Source organism: Perna viridis, chromosome 8, assembly GCF_037379345.1.
Source record: "Perna viridis isolate PV_CMFRI_1.1 ecotype Kerala chromosome 8, ASM3737934v1, whole genome shotgun sequence".
Classification (NCBI taxonomy): Eukaryota; Metazoa; Mollusca; class Bivalvia; order Mytilida; family Mytilidae; genus Perna; species Perna viridis.
This window is the reverse complement of record NC_142452.1, coordinates 30,683,311-30,691,209: the sequence shown is the minus strand read 5'-3', so window position 1 is coordinate 30,691,209 and position 7,899 is coordinate 30,683,311.

Genomic DNA, 7,899 nt, shown 5'->3' with positions numbered 1-7,899 from the left:
GTCAGCATTAACGACACACTTATAAATATGTAGGGTCAATATCTAAGGTAATAAAACCATAACCAACATATTCATACAGTACCATTTATATTAAATAATATCATCTTTTATTTTTCAATAATAAAAAAAACGAAATAATATACATGATTTATCAAAATAAAACTAATCACCTGATATGGGGTTCCACAATGCAATCTATTTATAAACATAGCCTCTCATTTTATGTATTTATTTTTTTCCTTATTTTACTATCTTTTATTTTACTACTTTGACTTATAAATCCATTTTTTATTTGCTTCTTTGGTTAAACTTTTTGCTGTCCTTAAGTCCACGTGTAAATATTAGATTTACATTTACACTTGTTAAATTCTAAAAGTTGACCAATCTAACCAATGATAATCCAGTTTTCAAACTTAAAAAAAAAATAATTGGTCAACCCATTCACTAGAAGCATCCGGGAACTACGTCCGGCTAGACAAGGCGGTCTAAATTTACATACACTTTTTGGCTCGGCATAAACTTTTCTGCATTCTAAAAAAGCATACACCATTGGTAACTAAAACTTTAACATTATCAATTATTAAATTTGCAATTCACCTTTGGATATTCACTAAACCACACCCATTTGACTCTAATACGCATACACTATTTGGCAAACTAAATCACACAGTTCTTCCGCCTTCTGGGTCAAGCTGGTTGTCCTTGGCTCTTCTCCAACCAACTTGGTATTTTCCTCCTTCACATGGTCCATTTTCTCAAATTTCATTTTTATTATTTTCTATTCAATATCTGACATTTCAGCTTTTTTTTAACTTATAATTTCTTTTTTTTTATAATATGATCACTTGTGCCAAGAACGCTTTAGGATTTAACTCCAGTGTTAAGTTCCGCACGCACGTTGTATCTAGTCGTTCTTCGGCACTCGTGATAATATTTTGGTTTTACACTCATCCCAATTAATTATCCTATTAATCAGATTATCATCTCCGTGATTTTAGGGTAACCTTCTATCCCTTGAGTGGAAAGTCGCAGTCCCCTGCCACTTAAAAATTAGTAGCATCTGGTTCTCGACCAAGCACGCAGTATTTAAGGGGAATCGAGTGGTGACTGGTCAGAATAATGTTTTTTTTGTGGAGTGGCATGCCTATCTGTGGGTTATAGCATAAAAACGATTTTGGAACAGAGTATTAGAATAGCACGAAGCAAGGTCTTTTTGATTGTGATCATTCACGGTCATCCTGATATACATGAAATTTTATAGGACGTTAACCATGCTAGTATTCAGTGAATCAATCAAGTACCAGAAATTATTAAGACGAGTATGTTTTGAAGTAAAGTAAGTGTTAGACATTTTTTGACTGTGTCCATCAACGATACTTTATATCTTGACACTATAATATATAGAAAAATACCTATCACATTTTATACCACAGCAAGCGAAGTTTGGATAGTATATAGGTTTCACCCTGTCTGACCGAACTATTTCCTTAGCAGCTTAAAGCATGAAACTGTGGGATGAAATATAACCACGTGTCAGGAATTAATGTTTTGACAAAAAAAATTGTAGAAATGACAGCTGTTGAACTAGAGCGTTTTTCGGCAAATATTCGTCCTATGCGTTGTCCTCAACTCCTTCTAAACGACATGAAACTTAATTGGATTTTAGATTCCGATATGGGAATGTGCTTATTGTTAGGAATTTTTGTTTGGACAAAATTTAGACGCGACGGCCGTTTTGATTTATGCGTTTTTCAGCAAACTTAGTCGCATATGCGGTCCGCTGCTTGCAGGATTGTTATGAAACTTAATAGGTTGTTAAATTACCACATTGTGATTGCCAGAAATTTATGTTTTAAGTAAAAATGCATGCAGCTGTAGTCGGTCATTGTGTTGTCAACAACAACAAAACATAGTACTAATTGTGGTAAGCAGTTTTTTTTTAACGAAATTGCAGCAAAATTTTGTGTCAAAGGTGCTCAATTTATCCCCCATAAAAATTGGGTCAACATGACTGGTCCTCAAATTTACAGGGTTCAGCAAGCTGCGGCGTATTAGTCCGTTAGGGGTAACGTTTAGTTTTGCACTCTTTCTACATAGTACTACTAGAGCATATTTTTTTATACTTTATAAATTAAAGTAGATAGTGTGAAGAAGCATAGGTCACTCTTCATATTTATTCCCCACCCCGTAAAAGAAGTTTGGGTTGGTTGGTGGGGGGGGGGGTAAAATTGGTTTCACTCTGTCTTTCCGTCAGTCCGCCCGTCAGAACTATTTTCTAACTGCATTGTTATGGAACTTTGTGGGATGTAATATAAAATGTATAACCATATTCGGATGTGCATGCTGTTAGGAATGTTTGTTTGGACAAAAAATAGTAGAAATGATGGCTGAAGGATTTTTCAGGAGAAAAAAATTGTCTCCTCCACGACTTGCAAGATTGTTATAAAACTTAAAAGGTGTTAATTTACCATATTTGGATATGCATATTGTTAGGGATTTATGTTAGGACACAAAATGTTGAAATGATGACCGTTGGACTTGAGAATTTGTCAGAAAAAAAATGGTCTGATGCATTGTCCACAAAATTCTCCAAGACTTTCAGGATTGTGATGAAACTCAATAGAGTGTTAGATTACCATATGAAGATGTACATATTTTCAGAAGTCAGTCATATTCTGTTATTACGTATAAAAAATAGCACTGATTGTTGTATGGAGTTGGTGTTTAAGAAATGGCAGCAAATTGTGTATCAAAAGTGCATAGTCTATCCACTTTAAAAATTGTGTCCAATATTAGCCGTATTTCCACATACTCCCCCAAATGTAAAGTGCTTAGCAGGCTGTGGGGTATTAGTCTCTTAAGGAGCAATGTCTAGTTCTTTCTTTTGGAAACAGAATAACTTAAATAACAGATCAGGATCATGTGCTCATTTTCACTCCATTGTAAAACATTCCACTTATGTGTAAATATTTGTAAGAATCAGGCAAAATGGGAAAAATCAGAAACATGCATGTCAAAACCCCACCGCAATGCAATATCACTCAAGGATACCCTCTCTATTTGATATGACCATTATTTGATCTCTGCATCACCGGCTTTACTCATTAATTTTTCAATAGAATGTTAGAAAAATGAGGTTTTTGACACAGTTATATACCCTTGAAATGTTCATTTTCAGTGCATTTCCGTGAAATCAAACTCAAATAACCAAAGTGATATGGAAAATCTTTTCTTTTTTCCTTGATTCTGATGGTGCAAATTGACAAATTAAACTTTCAAAATGGTGGTTTTTGTCATACCATGTTTCAGCCACTGTCTGATTCTTACAAAGACTGACACTGAATATATGATTAAAAGATATGATAATTAATATATAATTCGACCAGACCCGGTTTAAAAGCCAATATAGTTTGATGTTAACACCAGAAACCAAGCATGCGCTTACTATAACTTCGTGATTTGTTTCAACTTTTACTGGAGTAGGTACAGTGGTTTTGATGGCATCTAATTTGTCTCAATGTCACTGACGAACCATGTTAGTGTAGTATGTTCGATTTGCTTGGAAGTTCCCTGCTTGAACGGTTTGACCATGTTGCCATCGCCACGCTTACACCTTCATATATTAGCCAATCTAACAACGGTACGTGTGTTCCCTTTCTGTTGTCTTTTTTTTCTACTAGGAGTAAACAATTATCAAAAATTCAGGATCATCGTCAGCAAAACTGTCGAAATTCGTACATCGTATCTGTGACATGCATTCAATTCTTGGTATTAACGTAATTGTCCATTTCATTTTTCATGATAATTATAGTTACTTAGTAGCTTGGTTACAGCTAGGTAAGGAGGAAAAATGTTAGCAACTGCAGTTACTGCCGTATCTTTTCGTGTTTTATTGCAGTACCTTGGGGACAGGCGAGCAAGGCGATTTAATGGTCCGACATTTGTAATGTGTATTGGTAATATATTATTAATTGATAATTTTACATACCAGATGAATAAGATGTGACATTCCTTCCTCGTGAATACAACGGACTTTGATATTTGAGTAAACTATTCCATCATTACATATGAGCTTTATTCCTCATGGCTAAATTCTTTAGCATATCGTTTCCAAAGTTGAATATAGTTTTTCTGTTCATAAATTCTTGAGATTTGATTCCAAAACTCATCATAGGAATCTCGAATTTCACATTCATTGCTATTTGTTTATAATATCCGAATTCTCTATTCTCGACATTTATTATGTTTATAACTAACCTTCAATATAATTATGAATTGAAATTTCGGCAAGTTTCACTTTAGTTTAAGGGAGTAATATATGAGAAACAAAACGGCTGTATTTTTTTTCTTTAGACGACATCTTAACATATTGAATATTCTTTAAGAAATTTTTTGACAAAAACAATATGTAGCTATCGTTACTCTGATTGGTTAAATAATTCTTCCTGCATTTGGTATTTAAGCGATTTTATCAGCACCGTTTATCGCTCAAAAATGACATGTTAGTAAGATGTCGACATGTTGAATTAAACTTGTTTATTGATGATGTCAACATATAACGTCAAATTGTTCATCTTGTGATATATCATCATGTTGAAATCAACATGTCGGAATAATAAAGCAAAAATTGAATTTACAATGTCTACATATAACGTCAACTTGTTCATCTTGTGATATATCATCATGTTGAAATAAACATGTCGGAATAATAAAGCAAGTACACATTGTAAATTCAATTTTTGCTTTATCATTCCGACATGTTGATCTCAACATGACAATTTATCATCATATATATACAAGTTGACATAATAAATAAACAAGTTGAATTCAACATGTCGACATCTTACTAATATATCATTACATTAATATTAGCAAGTCGACATTGTAATTCATTTTTTTCTACATCATTCCGACATGTTATCTTTTACATAGTGATTCGATTCCAGCTTATAACGCACAATAAAACTTATCATTCTGACTTATTTGCCACAAAGTATCCTTACAAGGGGTGTACCATATGCGTTTCCATACAGTCGACTTCCAGTTAGTTGGTCATACCTGTGAAGCTGTTATGCGTTATGCATTTATAAGCGATGATATGCGTTAATGTTTTATATAAAAGGTTTGTACTTGGTCAAATAAACTACGTGTTTCTAATGGAGTTTCATATTCATATAAATGGTGTTACGGTGTTCATAAATTATAGTTACAGAGTCCAGTTCACGAATGCGCCACGTAACAGCGTGTCCCGTCTTAGTTTATTTAGTAAAATGGGTAATTGATACTGACATGTAAAAATCTAGAAAAAAATACTTTAGAGAACAAACATTTACATGATAGTGTGGTATTAATACAAATTATTAATTAAAACTACAATGATATCACACTCCTTATATTGTTAGATTGATATTGCTGTTTTCTGAGTCAGATTTCAAAGCGTAAACTGGCCAATTTCGCTGAGAAACTTGCACAAACAGAATACTCCTGTTACACATGCAAGACCAAGGAATAAAACAATTTTACATGTATTCACAGAAATTATTAAGGTGCTTACATGTATTTATATGGTTCGTAATATTTAATATATCTACCTTTGTGAACTTTTTCAAGGAATTCCGTAAGATTTTATCACCTACATACCTAGCAATTTTATATGTAGAACAGAACTGAAATTTATCGCAGTAAACTGTTCGTGCTCGTCTTAAAACTTATTTAAGTAGCACTCCAGCTAAGAATCATGCAAAATGTGATTCATGGTTGGGAAGCCTACATATTTTTATTTTGATATTTTGTTTAAAATGTCATAGTAAACAGAGAGTAACATGTGGTTTTTCATATTACCCATGTTCATAGGAGAAAAAAATTATATAGAATGAACTGTAGATTTCAAAATTAAGGGAGATAACTCTGCGCATGACACTCAAATACAATAGAATCTATTGGATTTTCAATGTTGATTATCTCCCAAAAGCAGACATATATGAATGAATTATTACACATTTCACAATACAGACCCATAAAACAACTTAATTACAAAAATAAAGATATGTAGCCTTTTTTTAGGTATATCACATTTTTCAGATTTTGCATGATTCTTACAAAGACATCTACTTCATAGCTGAATTATGTCAAAGACATGTATTACATTCTTTTTGTCGCAAACTCACTGCGAGTAGTGTGCAGGGTAGTGCCAGAAAGTTATGTGTCGCAATTGCACCACGACGGTGTGCCGCAAATGTGCCGTAAGCTTGCCACATACATCCGAAAAACTAATTTGCTTGCGAAAAATGCATTTGCTGCAAATCGATCGCAAACTGTTTACGGCAAGTTTACAGCAGGTTTTCCGCAATTGTATGCTAGAGGCTCGATTTTTTTTGGGTAAGGAATGCAGTATTATTGTGTGTTTTTGTATTTACTTTTAATATTTCTTTTTAGAAATGTGAAGTTTTCTTTTTTTTGGCACTTTTCTTTCTTAAAGCAGGGATATAATAAAGAAGAATCTTTCATCCAGTCTCTATTAAATTTGTGTTTTTTTCACAAACAATGTGAATATACGAGTAAAAGAAGAGAGAAATGACGGGACATTTTTTTCAATGAGTAACCATTTGATTTCAAAAGGGAATAGCTTAGAAGAATTTTTTTTTAAAATAAATACTTTGGTTTTGAAGAATTAAATGATAAAATAATATTTTGATCCTCTCAAGTCACTCTGATCCGAATATTATGCTTCTGTATAAATGAAAATAAATAATTTGACTCGAGATGTTTGTGTAAAAAAACTCCAAATATTTTAACAGATAAAATGGGGAAAATATTTTGATTCGGAAAAACCCTCTCCTCAATATCAAAATGTCACTCCCTATATAATACTTATGCCGAATTATTTTTGTTTAAATAAAACTTATAGTAGTTTTTGAACAAAACTCCGAACAGTTGAATTAAAGTTATATTTTCCCCAGCTTTGATATGTGACGTATGATGAATGGTGAAGTTCTTTTTATTTAAGAGCTCTGTAGACAGCTGTATGACTGTTTAACCATCCTCGTTATAACACTGTGAACGAATTTCCTGTCCTGGTCCATTGTGGAACGGCAATAATTAAGTTTTCAATCGCTTAATGCACTGTAAAACCGTTCAGTAGTTGGTATACTGACTTGCAGGGTGACTAGAATTGCAATTGTTGAATTTTGTTATTTTTGGACCCGACTGGCGTTTATTATGCAAGCCATGTTAAACGTCCCTTCGTCTTTGAAGCCATTTCTATAGGTTTCATACGTTAGTCGATTCACTCTATGCTTTCAATTATTCTAAACGGGGAATGACTCAGTCTTTTCAACAGTAAGAATTCAAACTAGTCCAAATAGGAAAACAGGGGGGGGGGTGTAATACAAGGTTCAGTTCCAATATTGACTAGTTTCATAAACTATCGACTAGATAGTTAGCTCAATAGAATGGCATTGGCGTAATATCTCAAAAAAGGAACCTCAAACAAGATTGGCCGTTAATATATCGTCTGGACACTATCAATTACACTGCGGTGCAGCTTTGAATTTTCATAGCTCCTACTTAGAAGTACATGTAATAAGTCAGAAATTCTTAATGTCAAAAGATTTCGAATTAAACTTGTGATTTCATGATAATGTTGTGAATGTAGTCTACGTTCAATTAAATTATACTTACAATGAAACTTAGAAATTACTAACGGACACACAAAGTACATGTAATTACTATAAGTCAGTCATCGAAAGTTAATAGACATTAAATCAATTTTACAGTGTAATTATAAATATATCGAATTGCTTTGAAGCTGATATTTCAATTGCATAGTCGAGAGAAAAGTTTGTGGGAAGGTATAGCACCCAGTTAATATTTATAGTTAAGTAGAATATGTCTACTTTT